Source organism: Puma concolor, chromosome A3, assembly GCF_028749965.1.
Source record: "Puma concolor isolate L17-30 chromosome A3, mPumCon1.1.hap2, whole genome shotgun sequence".
Taxonomy (NCBI): domain Eukaryota; kingdom Metazoa; phylum Chordata; class Mammalia; order Carnivora; family Felidae; genus Puma; species Puma concolor.
In genome coordinates this window covers 105,444,557-105,466,576 of record NC_141669.1, presented here as the reverse complement: position 1 = coordinate 105,466,576, position 22,020 = coordinate 105,444,557, and the positions used below count along the sequence as shown (strand labels likewise).

Sequence of the window (22,020 nt, the reverse complement as noted above, 5' to 3'; positions counted from 1 at the left end):
TCATTTGAGGCTTTGATAGTGATGTAAGGGACCAGGGTGGGAAAAGAAGGGAGAGTAGGCTAGGAGCCATGGCCCCACTTTGGGCTCTGCAAATGCCCAACAAAGTCCTGAACCTTGCTGCTTTCACTGTGATAGTTACCCCATTCCCAACTGTGCTTAGAGCCCTCCTGTCAAAAGACCTCTCAATTACCTGCTCCTATGACTTACCTTCTTGTATTTTACATATGCAAAGGGTCAATTGCCCAACTACATAGAGTGGACGATTGGATCTTAGAATCAAACCTCCTTAAGAGACTTCCAACCAATTGCCTATCTTGGCCGCATCTTCATTCCCAATTCTAGGAATACCCAACCCTGATCATTAATTGGATTGCTTCTCATCTTCCGCCACTTCAGGTGTATATTTTAGCTTTCTTTGGTTTGCTAAGTCCCATTCCTCTCATTCATCCATTTCCCAGCTTCTAACATCCTGTGGTGTAGTTTCTTCCCCTGTCCTTTGTAGGTCTTATTCTTTTATAAGAAAAAAATTGCTTAACTTATGTGTAAATAGGGCTTGGAGAGAGGGAAAGCAAATGTGTATATTCAATCACCCATTTTTGCTAGGAAGTTGAAATGTCAAAATATTTCCAGCAAAGGAGTAAACAGGAAGAAAAAGAATAAACTTGGGTAAGGGTGTGTGTGAGAAATTGGGAGAGAAACAGTCAATTCCCACTTGATCCACTAATGAAGCAATATCCTGAAACTACATGAGATAACATCTACCAGTCTGTTTGCCGCTAAATGTTTTATATCAGGCAAACAGGCAGCTGCTCTGGAATAGGCTGAGAAAGCAAAGGGAATTGGGTTTCCTTCCAAGACATTATTTCCAACCTCTGCTGGGGATAAGCTATAGTGACTGTATTGCTTTATATATAGATGGAGGATAAAAGCAACTACAAGTTCTCAAATGGTGAGACACATATGTTTTCAAAAAAAAATTTAGGAGATTAAATGTTTTGGGATGGCATCAAAAAAGCAGACCATTGGGGCACCTGGGTGGCTCAGTCGGTTAAGCTCCCGACTTTGGCTCAGGTCATGATCTCACGGATCATGAGTTCGAGCCCCACATCCAGCTCCGAGCTGACAGCTCAGAACCTGGAGCCTGCTTCAGATTCTGTGTCTCCCTCTCTCTCTGCCCCTCCTCTTCTTGCTCTCTCTCTCTCAAAAATAAAAAATAAAACAATAAAAAAATTTTTTTAGTAAATTAAGAAAAAACATTAAAGAAAAAAAAGGAGACCATGGCTTCACTTCAGCCTCTGTTCCTAGCCATGCTGCATTTCAGGGTAGTGAAGACTGTCGGTTGCATGTGCAAATATAGAACCCTCATGAGTGTGGAAGAACAGGACACTCCACTAGGGAGAATCTATGCATTCTCTACAGCCCATTTTGGGGGGGGGGGGCGGGGTAGGGGGAATCAAGGTAGGCCCTGGCCCAACGAGCAACAGGTGTCATCATCAAAGCCAAGCCAAGCCAGTGTTAGCTCAGAGAAAAGGCACTAACCTTGACTTTGTGCCTAATATGGACTCATGTAATGCATGATTTCATTGAAAACGCATAGTAACTCCATTCTACATGCAAGGAAATGGAAGGTCAGAGAGGGTAAGTAATTTACTCGTGGCCCATTGGCTGGTCAATGGATTCACACCAGTGAGTAGACTGACATCTCCTGGTTCTTGGCATCCTGCACGTTTATTGTTCTAATTGTGTGTTTGTTCCATATTAAGGAGCTCAGCCAATTGAAATCAAATGGCGACATCTGATAAGAGTAGGGAATCTTTTCCTTCTTGGGTTTAGGATTTATTTTTAATCATTTTGGACCACTTTTAATCCAATTCTGTATACATATGCACCCCAAACTCACTGGATTAGGTTTTTTTTTTTCTTTTTCAGGAAAGGTGCTTAGATGTTATCTTTACTGCTGGAGCCCAACCGTCATACCAATAGCTGTTCAACTCAGGCCTTGAGAAGTATGTAATGACCAAGAAAGCTGGGCCTCAGGACTCCTGCAGCACAGCTCAGAGACTGCAGGATGAGGCAATTGTCCAGAGAAGACACTTCTGAGCTGTTTGTAGCCGACTCTTGCAGCAGAGGGATATGGATGCACACTGTGCAGCAAGCAAAGGGGGTCAGACCCTAATAGCATCCCCTCCTTGCCCTCATATAATGTGCGGTCAGCAGCCTAATTCAGCTCCTGCTTTTTTCTGATGGCTTTTTTCTCTCTGCTCCCATTACCAAAAATTGACTTCATTTTTATTATTTGATTTTGTTCAATTTTACAAATAAAAAGTTGCTGAATATGATTTTAAAAACAGGACAAAACACCCATATGGCCATCATCCAGAATTAGAAATTGTTAATATTTGTTTGTGTTTACTTTGAGAAATAAATAAAACATTACATAGTCCCTCTCCATCAGAAATCCCCTGGACCCCATTACCTAACCTCCTCCCCAAAGGTAACAATAGTCAATGGGGGGTATCTTTCCATTCCATGAACAAAAGCTAGAATAGAATATATGTATGTTTTACTTACATATATGATGTCAAACACATCTTTCCTTTTTTTTACTTTATACTTTGAAGATATAGCCATTTTATTTTTATATATTCATACATTGATGCACATAACAGGCATCCCTTTTGGCTGCTGTGTAGTATTTCAACATATAAATATGTCACACGTTATTCCTCCATTAATAGACATTTAGAGAGGCTAAATTTTCTGTGAATATGAAAATATTGCAATAAACACTCTCATAATATCTGCTTATAGAAATAGTCAAGCTAATGTGGATTCTTATAAGTGGAATTCTTGAGTCAAATGTTAAGCACATTTTCAATTTTATGCTGCAAAATTGCTCTCTAAAATGAGTACCACTTGGCATTCTTAGGGTAATTCTTGAAAGTTCCATTTTTTTCAATACTTTGTCAAGCTTGGTTTTAGCAAGGTTTAAAATGTTTCCCCATCGGATAAATGAAAATGGTATCTCTGTTTTTTTCCTCTCCCCCCCCCCCCCAATTTATAGAATGTTTGCTCATTCCATCACTCAGTTAATATTTATATGTCATTTATTATGGGTAGGTCCTCTTCTAGGACAAAAGACCTAGCTCCCTTGGAGCTAATTGACAAAGACCTCAGCTTGGCTCCCTTGGAGTTTTTATTCCAGGGGAACTGAGGGAGACTGGAAATAAACTTAATGAAAGAACGAAGAAATTTCAGAAAGCATCCATGAGATTCCAGACAGTAAAGAAAATAAACACATGATGTGATCATAATAGTGAAGGAGCAGTAATTTATAGTATGCGATCAAGGAGAGACTCCCTGAGGAGGTGACATTTAAATGGAGACATGAATGACAAGAAGGAACCAACCATGCAGAAACTGTGGGTGGGGATTTGGGAAGAGAAAGCAGCAAGTGCAAAAGTTCTGAGGACACAGGTATGGAATGTTCTAAAAAAGGAATGAAAGCCTGGGTAGTTGTATCACAGTAAGAAAAAGGCAAGGAGATAAAAGATGTCACAGGAACTTTTAGTTAATACTAAGACTTTGACGTTAATCTAAGAGCAATATAAGGCTTTAGAGGGTGCAGAGGAGTGATGTAGTCTGATTTATTTGTTAAATATGTCATTGTATCTGCTGGGTGGAAAACGACTTGGAAGGAAGAAGTAGGGAGATCGGGTGAAAAGGTCATTGAAACCATCCAGGTTAGAGATGACGGAAGCTTGGGCTAAGTTGTTAGCTGTGGAGATTAGGAGAAATGGGCAGATGCAGATATTCTTTGGAGAAAGAAGTGACAGGACTTTGTGATAGGCTAGACAGGGGCTGGAAGTTGGGAAAAATAATAAAAAATGGTTCCTTTGGCTTTGAACAACTGGGTGAGTGGTGGAACCATCAACTGAGGTAACCAAGACCAGAGGAAGTGGGAATGTGTGGGAATAATTGGTGCCGAATGCAAAGCCTCTTGGATAGCTGAATGTCCTGGCACTAATGCCTCTGGTAGGATACATAGTGCCCTGGTGACTTCCCCAAATCTTGTTAATCGGGGTGGTGTTTCAGGGGAAATTATAGATCAGGGGTTAGCTACTGTATTATTCAAGATCTTGCTGGGAAACAGAACCCAATGCCAACTGTACAAGAGATTTTAATAAATAGATGGCTTACAGGGGTGTGGGTAGGGTTAAGGGAACCCACAGGGGGGTTACAGTGTCCAGAGGACTGGCAATGGTGGGAAGCAGTTGTCACCTTGGGTCGAGGCCTAAAAAGGTAAAGGGAGGAAGTGGTGTTAATGGAACCTAATGAGTGGAACCTAAGAGTGCCCTGTCCTTACCCACAATCAAGGACTGGGGGAAGGGTTAGAAAGAACATACATTGAGAGAGCCTGGTAGCTCACATGTATTATCTCATATTTATCAACAATCCAATGGAATCAGAATTATCCTGATGAGGTAATTGATGCCCAGAAGGGCACGGCCTTTATTACATGTGTATGATGTCTGCTCTCACACTAGGCTGGAATGATCTCCCATTTTTCAGATGAGGAACTTAAACTCTGAGAAATTAGGTAACTTGCTCAAGAACTAATACCAAATAAGGCAGAGGCTAAATTCAAACTCAGCTCCGTGTCCCCAGGCTGTGTATCACGGTCTCTCAGAACAGTGGAGAAAAATAAAATTACTGGTTGCCCTCTCTGGCCCAAGAACAGTGTTGAGGGCTTTCATGTAACATCATGTCATTTAAACCTAACTAGAACCCTGGAAAGGAAGGACTACTAATGAAGAGAGAGAGCAGAGCACACAGAAAAAATCTGGACTCTAACAAAGAGTTGCTGATGGTTTTAGGTTAAGACCCTTGTCTCTAGCCCTAAATTAATTTGATCTGTTGATTAGATCACACTATGAAGATGAAGTTGTGAAGTTATATTTTTAAAAAAGTTGTCTACTTTATAGTTCTAAGTGGTGGTCTTAATAGGTTTGGTAGTGGCAGGCCTTGGGAGAGAGTGAAAAGTAGGTACATTCTGGCTGCTGAAAAAAACAGGTTCCTCCCTTGAGGCCAACATCTTGACTGTTAATTTTTACTGAGTCTTTACCATTCACTCTTTTTTAAAAATTTTTATTTAATTTAGTTTTTTTAATTTGCATCTAAGTTAGCTAGCACATAGTGCAACAATAATTTCAGGGGTAGATTCCTTAATATCCCTTACCCATTTATCCCACCCCCCTCCCACACCCCCTCCAGAATCCTCTGTTGGTTCTCTATATTTAAGAGTCTCTTATTTTTTGTCCCCCTCCCCGTTTTTATATTATTTTTGCTTCCCTTCCCTTGTGTTCATCTGTTCTGTGTCTTAAAGTCCTCATATGAGTGAAATCATATAATATTTGTCTTTCTCTGACTGATTTCACTTAGCGTAATACTCTCTAATTCCATCCACATAGTTGCAAATGGTAAGATTTCATTCTTTTTGATTGACAAGTAATACTCCATTGTATATATATACCACATCTTCTTTATCCATTCATCCATCAATGGACATTTGGGCTCTTTCCATACTTTGGCTATTGTTGATAGTGCTGCTATAAACATTGGGGTGCATGTGTCCCTTTGAAACAGCATATCTGTATCCCTTGGATAAATACCTAGTAGTGCAATTGCTGGGTCATAGGGGTTACCATTTACTCTCTTGTCATGAATTATGAAGTGTATTTTTTTTTTAATTTTATGTTTTCTTAAAGAGAGGGAGAGTGCAAGTGGGGGAAGTGGCCAGAGTAGGGCAGGGGGAGAGAGAGAGAGAGAGACAGAGAGAGAATCCCAAACAGGCTCCACGCTTAACATGGAGGCCAACACAGGGCCCGATCCTATGACCCTGGGATCATGACCTAAGCTGAAATCAACAGACACTGGATCCACTGAGCCACCCAGGTGCCTGATGAATTAGGAAGCTTAAAAAGTGCTTCACATGATTTCTTATCCTGACTTTTGTATTAAAATTTAGTAGCTTACTCAAACACATTCTGTGGGAAAACAAATATCCAGATTTTCTTGCCCCTTCACCTAATCTGATTCATACACACCCCTGCTCATACTCAGGTTGGTGTGACTTGCATCTTTATTCCCATTAATCTTTTCATTGTAATACTTGAATCTTGCCTTCCACCCACATTTTGCTTCTATGGTAGTTAAGCAAATATTCTGAGATCTACCTTCATTTTCTATACAGACAACAAGTTTACATAATCTTAAAATATCTAACTTCATCGCTATTTCCCTTGACTTACAAATAATCTATTGCAAATTCCTGTTCGATTTAGTCAGAGTTCTAAGAGAGAACAACACTCTTTTTCTGGATGATTCAATGAGAAGACTAAGGGTAGCATTCAAAGAACTAATGAGGAAGGATGAAGCAGGCAGATACTGGCAACACTGAGAAGTTGCTATCATCCATAGGTTTGAAAGGATGTGGGGCACCGATGATGTTACTGATGGAGCCATGAAAGATTAGGACCTCCTGTAATTAGTGATGGACTCAGTCATTTCCAGAACTGAAAAACTAAAGCTAACAGAGAGTAGGGAAGAAATGCTCTAAGCTCTTTTCTCCCCATGATCTCTGGAAGAGATTCCCATTGGCCAAATTCAAAAGGGTTTCTGAATGTCTTCATTCATTCATTCAACATAGATTTGTTAACTGCATTATTAAATTATGGGAAATACAAATAAATTTAAATATAAGAACAAACTTTTAAGGAATGTATGATCTAGACATGAAAGAAGACATACTTGGCTAAATACACTTTGGAAACATTTTCTTGGCTCTCTTATATTCTGTGGTTAGCCTCTATCACGAAATTTATTTTTTTAATTTTTAATTTTTTCATACAATTTATTGTCAAGTTAGCTATCATACAGTGTATACGGTGTGCTCTTGGTTTGGGGGGCCGACTCCCATGGTTCATCGCTTACATACAATACCCAGTGCTCATCCCAATATGTGCCCTCCTCAATGCCCATCACCCATTTTCCCCCTCCCCCACCCCCCATCAACCCTCAGTTTGTTCTCTGTATTTAAGGGTCTCTTATCGTTTGCTTTCCTCTCTGTTTGAAACTATTTTTTCCCCTTTCCTTCCCCCATGGTCTTCTGTTAAGTTTCTCAAGTTCCACATATGAGTGAAATCATATGATATCTGTCTTTCTCTGCCTGACTTATTTCACTTAGCATAATATTCTCCAGTTCCATCTATGTTGTTGCAAATGGAAGGATTTTGGAAATTTGTTTTTATAAAAATATGTTGGTATTATCTCCTGTAATCTGTATCTAAACTTTATTGTGGATCACATTTTAGTCAGTGATGAAAACCTACATATCTGGTATGTTTTAGGGAGTTCAGTATCAATTTTGTTGATCTTGGAAACCTTCCAATAGCAGGAAACATTGTAGAAACTTGAGGGCAAATTTTTCAGGAACTTGAAATTCTTTCTTAGCTTGTATTCTTAAAAGTCCTATCATTATGTTGAATTGGTATACCCCAGAAACAAGCCCTCCTAAACTGGCTTAGCTCTCCACAGAAAAGCCATCATTAAGTTATGGTTTAATACTTTAGGTTTAACTGAAGGTCAGTATGAGAAATAATCTTGTGAAACATGTTTCTGCTTATGCTACAAAATTACATTATTTTATTTTATTTTTTAATAAGAAATTTACTGTCAAATTGGTTTCCATACAACACCCAGTGCTCATCCCAACAGGTGCCCTCCTCAGTGCCCATCACCCACTTTCCTTTCCCTCCCACCTCTCATCAACCCTCAGTTTATTCTCAGTATTTAAGAGTCTCTTATGGTTTGCCTCCTTCCCTCTCAGTAACTTTTTTTTTTCCCCTTCCCCTCCCCCATGATCTTCTGTTAAGTTTCTCAGGATCCACATAAGAGTGAAAACACATGGTATCTGTCTTTCTCTGTATGACGTATTTCACTTAGCATAACACTCTCCAGTTCCATCCACGTTGCTACAAAAGGCCGTATTTCATTCTTTCTCATTGCCGAGTAGTATTCCGTTGCATATATAAACCACAACTTTTTTATCCATTCATCAGTTGATGGACATTTAGGCTCTTTCCATAATTTGGCTATTGTTGAAAGTGCTGCTATAAACATTGGGGTACAAGCGCCCCTATGCATCAGCACTCCTGCATCCCTTGGGTAAATTCCTAGCAGTGCTATTGCTGGTCATAGGGTAGGTCTATTTTTAATTTTTTGAGGAACCTCCACACTGTTTTCCAGAGCGGCTGCACCAGTTTGCAATCCCACCAACAGTGCAAGAGGGTTCCCATTTCTCCACATCCTCTCCAGCATCTATAGTCTCCTGATTTATTCATTTTGGCCACTCTGACTGGCGTGAGGTGATATTTGAGTGTGGTTTTGATTTGTATTTCCCTGATGAGGACTGATGTTGAGCATCTTTTCATGTGCCTGTTGGCCATCCGGATGTCTTCTTTAGAGAAGTGTCTATTTGTGTCTTCTGCCCCAAAATTACATTTATAGATGACATCTATTATATTCTGTGACGTTTCTTGTGTAAGAAGTCATATAGCCTTCTAAAAGTTTCTCTAAAAATGAGGTTTCTAGTTTTGCATTCCTAATTACCATAATTGCTAAAGCAATGTCAATAAATCTGGTTTCTAGAACATGGCTATCATAAAAGAATGGTTCCCCCATTCTTTTCAATATTTACTCATAACGACCTATTTTGTATCTTTGAAAAATATGTCACTGCAAATTGTTTTTAGAAAAAGTGGAATATTAATGAAGAGCTAGAGTTAGCCAGAATATAAATAAGTCACAGAGATGTAAAGTACAGCAGAGGGAATATAGGCAATAATATTGGGGTTTTTTTTTCTTGTAGTTTCATTGAGATATAATTGACATAAACACTGTAAGTTTAAAGGGTACAGTGTAATGATTTGTCATACCTATGTTGCAAAATGAATACCACAATAATTTTAATTACTATCCATCACCTCATATAGTTACACATTTTTTCCTTTGTGACAACAACTTTTAGGATTTAGTCTCTTAGCAATTTTCAAATGTACCACACAGCAAAGCTAACGATAGTCATCATTTGTACATTACACCTCCAGTGCTTATTTATCTTATAACTGGAAGTCAAAAGGTACAAACTTCTGGTTATAAGGCAATTCCTTTGAAGGGTTTTAATGAAAACATGTAATGGCTTAATGCTCAACAGACCTCAAACTGAAAGCTAGTTTTACCACTACGCAGAAGTAAAGTTTGAGCAAATTTCTTAAGCTTTGAGATCCTAAATTTACTCCTCTTGTAAGGAATTTATCTACTGATTGGTAGGCACCAATACTACAGAATATAGTAAATAATACTGTAACTGTATGGTGACAGAGGGTAACTAACTTATCGTGGTGATCATTTTATAATGTATGTAAATGTTGAATTACTATGTTGTATACCTAAAACTAATAAAATATTGCATGTCAACTATGCTTCAATAAAAAAGTATTATTTATGATGAGGTAGTTAATTAAGCCAAACAGCAATAGAAGAATTAAATAACCACATAGGACATAAAAATGTGTACATATGTATTCATATGCATATATGCACAAAGATGCGTTTATTTGTATATGTATGTAAATATATGTGTACATATTGCACAATATATACAAAGGGAAAAATATGCAGTGAGTGATAAAGACAATTCATGAAATGAATCATAGGAGAAAAGTCACAATGTGCTGAAGAGGGCAGTTAGGGCTTCATTCATTTATTAATGAATTTATTAATTCCACAAAGATTTATTAATATGCTATATAATATGCACTTCTATGTGGTAGGCACTGGTCTAGATGATACAAAGTTGCATTAGGCAATAGCTCTGTTCTCAAGGGGTTTCCAGTCCAGTGGGACAGGGTATGTTGGGCAGACAAGTAAATTTATTATAGGAGTATGTTATAAGAGGAGCACTCTGGATGCTAATGAGATTCCAAAGCTGGCACTCAAAGCATGGGAGGGATTTAGGTAGGCAGAAAGGCCATTCCATAGAACAGTCACCATTGAAACAAGGGTGGAGATCAGGAGAATGAGGGAGTAGATTTGAAGACAGCATGCATACTAGTATGTCTAGAAGAAGAGTGTTAATAGAAAGTCCTGAATAGGTATTTTACCCTAGTAAAAAGTCTATACCCAGTGTTAATTTTATATTCCTCTGAACTATTTTCTGTCACCTTGTTGTCAACTTTTATATATAATTATTAAAAGATAACTCTTAGTACAAGACTGTGAGAGAGTGCAAAATGGCCCAGATTCTCCCCACCCCCACCCCCAAATCCAAACCCTTTACAGTGTAAGCTTACAGCTCCCCCTAAGGACAGGTGAAAGCTATTCCTTCCACTCTTATCTGGGGCTGACTTGACTTCTTTGGGCCAATATAGTATAGAGGAAGTTATAGTGTGCCAGGTCTGAGGCTCAAGAAAACTTGTGTACTTTTTTCTCTTTTGCAACTCTGCCTTTCCATGGGAACAAGTCCTATCTAGCCTGCTGGAGGTTGACAGGGCCATGAGAAGCAGTAATAAATCATCCCAGTCAAGATCTTCAATGTGTCAAAGAGTATAGCAACAATCAATCAACTACCTAGCAGACCAACAACTGACCAGGATGAATGAGGGATCCCCACCAAGCCCAGTTCAGATGGGCAAAACCACCCAGTTTACCTGAAGATTCATAAGAATTGATTAATGGCTGATGTTTTATATCACTAAGTATTGAGGCATTTTATTATGCAGCAATAGCTAACCAAAGGAATTCGGGGCGGGGGGGGGGGGGAAGGAATCAAGGTATTATAGAAACATAAGGGAAAAAGGGAATAAAGTACCCTCACAGAGGCTAAGAGACTTCCTTTCTCAGCTCTATTGTTAACTGACTAGTGCCTCTGAGTAATTTATGTAAGCTCTTTGGACTTTGTTTTCATATCTGTGGTTTAGATAAGAGTATTTCTGATTAAGGATGGAAGAATAAAAGCATTTGTCTTTCACTTCTCTCTTGAAACACACCAGAAAAAGAATAAACAGAGGGAAATGTTCCATCTACAAAGAGAAGAGGATACCCAAAAGAATTGAAAACATGTTCATGCAAAAGTTTGTACACTAAGTTCATAGCATCACTATTCATAACAGCCTAATAGTGGAAACAACCCAAATGTCCATCAGAAAATGACTGGATGAAGAACATGTGGTATATCCACACAATGAGGTATTATTTGGCAATAAAAATAAAGAACTTATTCATGCTGCAGCATGAATAATCCCTGAAAACATGCAAAGTGAAAGAAGCCAGACAAAGAAGATCACATATTGTATGATTCCACTGATACGAAATGTCCAGAATAAGTGGATCCATAGAAACAGTAGAGTAATGGTTTTCAGGGACTTGGGGGCAGAGACCTAAGGGAGTGATTGCTAATAGGTATAAAATTTCTTTTGGGGGTGATAAAATGTTCTGGAATTAGGCAGTGGTGATGGTTATACAACATCACGAATATACCAAACAACAATATCAGAATAAACCCTGAGTTTTACACTTCAAAAGGGTGAATTTTATGATATGTGAATTATATACCTAGTTTTAAAAATGTTTAAAAAATGGTGGGGAGGTCCCTGGTTGGCTCAGTCAGAAGACCATGCAACTCTTGATCTCGGGGTTGTGAGTTTGAGCTCCACATTGGGTATAGAAGTTAAAGTAAATAAACTAACTTTAAAAAATGTAAAAAAAAAAAAAAAGTAAGAAAGAAAGAGAGAAAAAAGAAAAGAAAAAAGGAACTACAACCTCAAATCACAGACAAAGAAATATAATGCCCCAAGTATCAAGTCTACACTAAAATGACAACACATTACCACAGCTGTGATACCACATACAAGAATTTTGCTTGCTGTGCTAAAGAAAGAGAGAGTGTGAATTTCAAATGAGAAATTCAATTTCTGGAATTTAGTTGAGCCTTATACTACTTGTAAGGCCCAAGGACAAACATATTTCTTGAGAGGATGCTGGAAATAACAGATTGTATTAGAACTGCAGACTGTCCCAGAGCATTCCTTCCTCACTCCCCTACAATATTATCCCTCATATAGTTGTCTCCTGGCAAAATGAGTATTAATTAGGGACCAGCTTGAGATCTGTTCTCAGAGTTTAGCTAAGTTACTCCAGGGCACTGTTCCTCAACATCCATTCTGTTTGGTCAGATGGCCCCTCATGCAAGCACACATCCTGGATAGCAGCCCTCAGCGTTCTTATAAGCAAGTGAGTTCCTGATGTGATTTCCCCACAGTCCTTGTGATCAACGGTCTGCCTTGTTTTCCAGCACCTATATGCCTTGTGCACCCCTTAGATAAGAACTAGCAGATGAAATATTCATGCACCCCTTAGATAAGGCACCATGCTCTTTGGGTTTGAATTAACCAATTCAGCCTTAGCCTGGAAACCTTAAATCACTCCACCCACAGATCCTCATAGAAGCATGTGCCTCAGGATCTGCCTCACTCTGTGTCTGCACCCTGCCTTGACCTCACCATGAAGCTCTTCAAAGCATGCTGTGCTCTTTCTCCAGGGCCTGAGTAACAAACTTCTCTATTTCAATTGCTCTTGTGGCCTGTTGTTGAACAGCTTACCATTGGCACTCATGTTAATTTAACAAAGTGTGACACCTGTTGATAGACATTACCAAATAAAACTGAGGGAAGGAAAGAACACAAATAAAAAAGATGAAAAAAGTACCCCTCAAGAAGAATCCTAGGGATGCATATAGTTTTCCATGTTTTAAAAGAAATGGTGTATACGGTGATGACTCAAAAAGGAAAGAAAAGAAAAAGAAAAAGAAAACCATCCTGGAATGAAATAAAATATGCACAAGTTCAAGGATATTGCAAGACAACAGACGGAGATGAAAAATTACCTGGCTTAGTCTAAGGAAAAAATTGAAGAGAAATATAAAAGCATCATTGAAATGAAGGGCGTGTTAGTATCGACAAAGTTGAAACATCACTACCAAAAATGTGATTAGGATCATGATGGACAGGTTTGAGAAAATCATACAAAACAAAATGGGAAAGAACAAAAAAAAATGATTGTAGGTGTATAGATAGATAGGAAAGACATGCAAAGGAGATGAAGTGATGGCTGACACTGTATTAGTTTCCTATGGCTGTTGTAACAAACTACCCAAATTTAGCAGCTTAAAACAACACAAATTTATTATCTTATGGTTCTGGAGGTCAGATGTCCAAAATGGGCTTCACTGATTTAAAAATCAAGGTGTCACTAGGTCTGCATTCCTTCTGGAAGCTCTAGGGCAGAATCATTTCCTTGCCTTTTCCAGATTTTAAAGGATGCCTGAATTATTTGGTTCATGGCCCCTTCTTTCACCTTCAAATCCAGCAATTATAGCAGCTTCAAATTTCTGACTCAGTTTCCATCCTTACACATCGTTCTCCAATTTTTTAAAGTACCCTTGTGATTAAACGAGGTTCACTTGGGTAATCTAGGATAATCTCATCAACTCAAGATCCTTAATTAGATTTACTAAGATCCTTTTCCATGTAAAATAACAGATTCCAGGGATTAGGGTATGGACATCTTCTGGGGTGAAAGGGACATTACTCTGCCTACCATACCACTCTGCCAACCAACATGTATCCTGGTGAATTTCAGAAGTTTAACAACAACAACAAAAATCACATGGGAATCACAGGCAGGAAGGGCAAGTGACATACAAAAGAAAAGTTAGTTTACCTCATAGTTTTCTCTGGAAATAATAACAGAAGACTAAAGTAATATTTATAAACTGCTGAGAAGAAAAAAGTGGGACTCAAGAGTTTTATACCCCCCACCCCCAGATTGTTCTTCAAATGTACAAACAAAACAAACACTTCAAGTATACAAGCCATCATGCCCAGGAATTCTTTTTGGAAAAAGGACATTCTTGAGGATGAAGTCCAGTCACTTCAGAGTTGAATAAAAATAACTCAGGAACAGAAAAAGTTAAATAAAATGACCGATGGTGTATTTGAATGCAATTAAACATAAAACTAAGACCACAATGGTGCACTGAGGAAGCACACTTTTAGAGCACCACCTAGAAGCCCTTTACCCAGATGCCCTAGAGGAGCCAAGTGCCCATTTCCCAGTTGCTGTGAATATTAGATGCTCATTAGTCATTTTACCAGCTGCTCCTTCTCCAGAGAATTGCACTCAATTCTTATAAGAGATGTCTTGCCAGGGAAGTTAGGTCTTCCCCCATGCAACCAGGGACAAGTTTATAGCCAGTAACTGACCAACAGGGAAATCCACATTGTGATGTGGCTCTGCCATAGGATTGGGGTGAGCCTAGACCTTACTTAAGATCATATCCTTGCTATCCTGCTTCATCCGCTTTCTTACAGCCAGATTTTCCTGAAGAGGTCTCTCTTAACACATCACACACACATGGATCCCTTTCTCAGCCTCTGTTTTGGGCTTGACCTACATGCACTATGGTATGATAGTCCTGTACTCACTCCTTCTTCTCTTCCCTTGCTTTTCAAATATTATCAATTCCTTATTGTGTGTGAGTCATTTGCTTTTATGCAGCCAATATCAGGAAGCCACAGTGAGACTGTTAGCACTCAATCTAATTACTTCTTTAAAAGTCAGTCTTGGTCAGCAGATCTTTACACCAACTTTTTTCTTTTTTAATGTTTGTTTATTTTTGAGAGAGAGAGAGATAGAGAGCAAGTGGGAGGGGGGTAGAGAGAAAGGAAGACAGAGGATCTGCAGCAGGCTCTGTGCTGACAGCACAGAGCCCAATGTGGGGTTCAAACTCACCAAGCCCAAGATCATGACCTGAGCCAAAGTCAGATGTTTAACCGACTAAGCCACCCCGGTGTCCCACCTACCAACTCTAAAACAATCTTGACTTATATTTTATTTGGTCAACCAACTTCACAATTCAGCAAAAATAGGAATAAAAAGAGAATTTCCATGCTTCCTGCAAGCAGGATCTTTATCCTTATGAGTAATCTATTCACAAAGCTCTTCTAAGATTCTATTGCATACACATACCCAGTACACTCTCTAACTCCAAGAAGTTAATATGAACTCATAACTCTAAGTTTTTTATGTCTGTCCTTACAAGCAGAAACAATACTTGAGGTTAAGGAAATAAAGCTGAATTGGGTTAATTAGCAAGTGTTATTAAGCAGCTAACTTTATGTGCCTTCTAGGACGGCTCATTTATTCACAGTATACCGTAACAGAATACCGTAACTATACCGTAGTTATTCACACTATACCGTAACTAAAGAATCTGTTATGGTACTTTTATAACTTATTATTTTGAAAGAGTTTAGGAGCTAAGAAGTGGCTTATCTGAAAATTCCTTTTTAATAGATGTAAGCTATTGAACTAACCACAAAACTACTGTACAACAGAGCTGCTCAGTAGGAGAGTAAGGTGATAACAGTCAGACCACAAACTGTATTCCCCATACCTGTCAGGAGCGTGGTTAGCAAAATCTTCAGGACAGCAAAAGAGCAGATGGACGGAGTAGGCCAATAGATGGTGCTATCGCCATGTGGAATGCTCCAAAAAAGACAAAAGGAAAAACATGCTGTGGGAAAAATATTTGCCAGAAAGAACACAGGACAAAAACATAACCCTCGCTTCTGATTTCTTCAAGAGTGGTATTGTCATTTCTTCATCTTTCCTCTGAGCTTCAACCATCACTTATCATTAACCCATGGAGTTGAAGTGTTCAATTTTTGTGTCTCAGGCCAATGCTATAGCCACCATGTCCATTTCATACAGATGTTGTAAGGAAGGTTATGTATTGGGTAGATCTCTGATATTTCTCAACTGACTTGAAAACACATCTTAACCCACATCCAGAAGTAAATACCCACTGCAACAGAGGGCTTTAAAAATAGAGGACACTGAAAATCTCTGGGTTGGGGTTGGGGTTGAGGGCATCTGATTTCTACAACTTTTGGTAGAATGATTCCACAGTAGTTTGGGGAAAAATTAGAATGAAAGAATTCTTTAACTTCTTAAAGTAAAATGATAGACAGGTTTCAGTAAACTTCTGTAAAATTTGAAATAGCTCTCAAAAGGAGCATTCATTTTGCTGGAGGAAAGAGGGCAATACAGGTAGTTAATAAATAGCAAAGAATAAACATTGTTTTGTGCACGGAGAATCAATTTTTTCTTTTTTTCTCTGATGGGATTTGTCATTTTTGTTTGTTTTCTGAAATCAGTCTTTATGGTTCGAAAAGAGGTCCAGGTGCAGAAAGGAAGTCACCTTGGGATAAAAATTTGACACAAATAATCAACAAAATTATGAAGATTTTACAACATTTGGCACACATTTTAAGACTGATTTGTGGAGACAAATTATTTTTGACTCTCATGGTCTCACAAGAAGATACTAGTCTCATCAAATCCAGTAAGCATCCTAAACTATTGCTACCCCTCAAAGAATCACAGAGAGAAACAGGTCATGTTGTATGGCAAAGTGAGAAATAAGAAATAACAAGTCATGCTTCGTGAAGTTTGTAAAGTTCTTTTTAGGCAATTGAGTCTTGGCAACCTTTAGAGATAGGAAAGATAGCTAATGATGTTAGCTTACATTCATTGGCTACTTACAGAACTATTGGAGCATTTTACCACTATTAGCTCATGTAAGCTTTGCAACAGTCAGATGAGGTGGGTCATATTATTGTCCTCCTTTCCTAGAGGAATACATTGAAGTACAGAAAAGATTGAGTAGCTTCTCAAATGTATACAAGTAGTAAACAGTATCACTGGAATTAAAACCCAGTGCTGACTTGTGCAATCACTCAATATTTTTAGAGATAAAAAGAGCATCGAAGTTTATATAATAAACTAAAGGTGGTATTGAATTTAGAGCTAAGGTCTTTCCTGAACTACATTCCATTTTGATTTGGACAACCCCAGACTTGTCAAAAATTACATCCCCCTGGAATACAAGTGTCATCTAGACCTACCAGTCCAACTGGTTTACCACAGATACTTCTCTGCACTTGACCAGTATGTTGTTTGGAATTTCATGCCCCCTATCTCTGTAGGGTCCCTCATAAATTGAGGTATCCTGCTCTCCCAGCAATCTTCCCAGACACAAGCTCTCGCTTGAGACGTTTACTATGGATGGCTTAATGCTGCCATCATGGATAAGTGGTGAGAGAGAGATCACTAGACTTTAAGATTCCAGACCTACCTCCATTCTGTCAAGAAAAGGAGAGGGTATGAGATCCCTTTGGGTACAGGCAAGTAGCATTGCTAAACGGCAGCATGCTCAGTCTCCAGTATTTTTCAAAGGACAAATAAAAAGGATAGGCCAGTAGTGCCCTAATCCAAATCTCAAGAAATGAGATAGCACTCTCATTGGCCAAAAGTTTGCTGACCTTGTTTTGGTTTATTCGTGTTTAGGTGGTTCCTACGGTTTCTATAGGGGATGATGATTTTATTAGTCAGCTTAGACGGAGTTACGCTACAGTAATGAAAGACACCATCTACCCTCAAACCTTAGTATCTTACAACAAAATTTTCTTCTTGCTCATATTATATTGTCAATCATAGGTTGGCTTTGGCTCTTCCATCTGGAGCCTGCTCGAGTAGAATGAGCAGCCTCCATCAGGGACCTGCCAGCTCCCTGCCCGTGGGAAAAGAATGATGAAATCCCACAATGGTCCTTCGAGCTTTTGCTCACAACTGGCATCTAGCATTTCTGACCACGTTTCATTGGCCAAAGAAAGTCATGTACCCATGTCAGTGGGCCTGGAAGATTTCATTCCCTTATAAGGGGTAAGAGTTACTTAATATTGGGAATAATAATACAATCATCAGACTTATTCAATTTTATTGGGCAGATTTAGGGAGTCTCCTATTTGAATAAATTAACAGGGCACAAAGCAAGCATGCTCTAGCAGCTTCAACTTAATGTCATGAAAGAAATATTAAAGAAGCCCCCACACTGAAGTTCCTCTCAACCTTTCCCGGCAGTAGTCATTTCAAGCTGTGGTAGTTGACTGGAGAGGGCAAACAGCAGAGCTCAGGGGGCTTCTAAGCCCAAAGTGCAATCACTCCTCCAGCACCAGCTTCACAGCATGGGCCAGGTCACACAGCTTCTTATCCTGTCACATTGGCAAAAATCCCAGCCTCGCTTTTAACTCACAGCATTGCAATTCTTTTCAAGTACATTACCAGGACTTTATAAAGATTGATAGAGTGCTGGGAAGCCATTGGGTTGAAAGTCCAGATGTACATAAATCACGTCAGAGCATCATTTAATTCAGAATGTTTCTGCCCAAGTCATTATGGTTGGAAGTAGAGAGATTTATAGTGAGTCTTTGGGGATTTGCTGATCTGAAAGGCAAGCGATATTAAATGTATAATTTAGCTTCAGGACTCACTGCAGTAGTCTCCACTTGACTTAAACCTTGATTGCTGCTGATTTAAAATGTATTTTAAATAATTGGAAATATCTTTGGGGAAGCACCTTAGGATGAAGAGGTGAATGTGATTTTTGGTGGTGGAAATGAAGATCTCATTTGCATAAAGAAAAAAACCTACCCACCAATAAACATATATGTCAGCAAACCTCTTTATATAATAAAGCACTGTTCTCCACCATAACCTGTTCTAGATCTACTGATTTTTACATAAATCTGTTTTAGGATAGGAACCCAAGATCCTTGTGTTTGATGAGAGAATTCCCCATATCCTTTTATCCTACATTTCAAATCATCCCAGTTTTCACACTGTGGGACACGAAAGGCTAGGATCCCAATTTATGCCTCCGGGTCTCATACTAGCCAGACACCTTTGAGTTTTAAGCTTACAAAGTTGGTGAGGTTTGCTCTAGTTTTCTCTGAGCCTTTCTGTATTCCTTTGTTTGAATCTCTTGATGTTCTCTGATGTCTCAATTTCCCTTTCCCCTTTCCTATCAAAACCTATTCCATGGCGCGCCTGGGGGGCTCAGTTAAGCATCTGACTCTTGGTTTTGGCACTTGTCATGATCTCCCGGTTGGTGGGTTCAAGCCCAGGTGGGCTCTGTGCTGGCAGTGCAGAGCCTGCTTGGGATTCTGTCTCACTCTATCTCTGTCCCTCCCCTGCTGGCTCTCTATCTCTCTCAGAAATAAATAAACATTAAAAACAAAAACATTCTATAAATAAATTACTTTTATTAAAATCTTTCCAGTGGATCTCAATACCTCACTGACAGGAAATTATATCTCTTAGTTTAGGTCACAGCATGCAAATGTCAATTGAAAAAAAATGACATTTTAGCCAAAGGAATGATATTCAAATGGGAAAATAAAGATAATTAAAAGTGAGAGTGGGATATATTCCTTTCTTTTGTAAAATCATACAATGGAGAAAATTTAAAAGCAATGATTCAAAAGGACAGTTGATCTGTATTGATGTTACATTTCTGCTACTCCTCTGAAAAATTTATAGGAATTAAAAGAAATTTTTTTTAACGTTTATTTATTTTTGAGACAAAGAGAGACAGAGCATGAACGGGGGAGGGTCAGAGAGAGAGGGAGACACAGAATCTGAAACAGACTCCAGGCTCTGAGCTGTCAGCACAGAGCCCGACGCAGGGCTCTAATTCAGGGACCGTGAGATCATGACCTGAGCCAAAGTCGGACACTTAACCGACTGAGCCACCCAGGCGCCCCGTATAGGAATTTTTTTTTAACGTTTTATTTATTTTTGAGGCAGAGAGAGACGAGCGTGAGCAGGGGAGAGGCAGAGAGAGAGAGAGAGAGAGAGAGAGAGAGAGAGAGAGGGAATCTGAAGCAGGCTCCAGGCTCTGAGCTGTCAGCACAGAGCCCGACGCGGGGCTCGAACCCACAAACTGCTAGATCATGACCTGAGCCAAAGTCAGACGCTTAACTGACTGAGCCACCCAGGCGCCCCCGTAGAGGAATTTTCTGTATGACAAATTCTTAAGGGAAGAGAGGGTTCCTCCCCAGTGTGACCTGAAAATATACTATCAGGAAGGAAAGTCTAAGCTCATATTTTCTCTAATTAATACTAAAATTAATTTTATTGTATATAATGAATGTGTCTGAGAAATTTTGAATATACACTTTCATTAAATGGTGTATATAAATTTAGTTTGATTAAATATTCTTTCACTGTCATTATAATAGAAAGTTATTTGAAAATTTCCCTGACTTTGTTACTTCTCTAGCATTTTTTTTGAAATCAGGAGGTTGAATTTACAAGATAATACTTAAAGGTGTTTGATTTTGAAGTTCTTTGTTGATTCTTTCAGCTAAGGACAAGCTTCTTCAGTAAAGCAAGTAAGGGCACCCAGGTCCATCTCTTTGTTAAACTGGAGCACGTGTGTATTATTTAAGCTACATACACCTGTATTAACCATCACAATGCCATTATCTCTCATTATTTTACATTTATTGATTAGTCTGCAGAAAACTACCCAGTAATTCCTAACATAGAGTTTTAAGCTAAAAAATGCACTATTGATCATTATAAAACATTTTATTAATTTAACCTCCTTTCTCAATTATAATTACCTACCACTCCTTTCATTTTTCCTATAATTAAAAGATATGTTATGTTGTCTTGTTCCTTGTTTAAATTATTCTCTTCACTTTGTTCTTTTGATTTTTGCCTCCAGTAAACCCACCTAATCTATTCTTTAAAAAAAAAGTATCATAATCTTTATCCTTTATTTGTATTTTATTAAATGTTTACTTAAAGAATTATAGATAGGGGTGCCTGGGTGGCTCTGTTGGTTAAGTGTTCAGCTTCAGCTCAGGTCATGATCTCACAGTTCATGAGTTTGAGACCTGTGTTGGGCTCTGTGCTGACAGCTCAGAGCCTGGAGCCTGCTTTGGATTCCATGTCTCCCTCTCTCTGCCCTTCCCCTGCATGCTCGCTCTCTCTCTCTCTCACTCTCTCTCTCAAAAATAAATGAACATTTTTTTAAAATTAAAGAAAAGAATAATAGACTTGTCAACAAAAGCTTGGACCATACAAAAGAGCACAAAATGAGCTACAAAAAAGAGCTACTTTCCAGAGAGAATTAATTTAACATTCTTTGGTTTGGGTTCTCCTGGTGATTAGCTCTAAAATTCTAGACCAGTGTTGTACAAGAGAAATATAATGTAGGCAACATTTAATTGCTCTAATAGCTATATTTAAAAGGGTGAAATAATTTTAATGTTATATTTGATTTAATCCCATATAACCAAAATGTAATCATTTCACATATAGTAAATATAAAAATTATGAATGAACAATTTTAAGTTCTTTTTTTATGTTAAACGTATTTCATACTTAGAGCACATATCAAATCAGACTAGCTACATTACAAATGTTCAAGAATCACTTGTGGTTGGTGGCCACCATGTTGGATGTCACAGGTTCAGATAATATACATTTAATTTGTTATTTAGTAATTTTATTATTTAAAACATTTTTATTTTAGAGAGAGAGTGTGTGTGTGACAGAGGGAGAGGGGCAGAGGGAGAGAGAGAGAGGGAGAGAGAGAAAGGGACAGAATCTTAAATGGGCTACATGCCCAGTGTAGAGTTCAACTCAGGGCTCAATCCCACCATTCTGATATCGTGACCTGAGCTGAAATCAAGAGTCAGATGCCAAACTGACTGAGCCACCCAGGCACCCCTGTTATTTAGCAATTGTATAGTATCTGTTGATTTCCTGCCATGAAAATGAAAATGTTAATACCTTCTACTACCCAATCTATCTTACAAATCTTGTTAAACTTATATTTTTAGCTCTGCCATTGGTCCTTTTTATTATTTGTAAAACCATACCAAATCTTTATTTCTTACACCAATAGTAGACCAGTATCCCTTGAATTTCAACTATGCAAAACGTGGAAATCCATATTCCCTCACCTCTCTTCATCTCCCTCACTAT

At 38.6% G+C, this 22,020-nt stretch overlaps 1 long non-coding RNA gene across 1 annotated transcript in view; it reads right to left on the bottom strand.

Moving 5' to 3' along the window:
- LOC147582636 (uncharacterized) overlaps positions 1–22,020 on the bottom strand; it is a 152,759-nt gene that overhangs the window by 38,199 nt on the left and 92,540 nt on the right. The gene's annotated exons all lie outside the window — the stretch shown is intronic.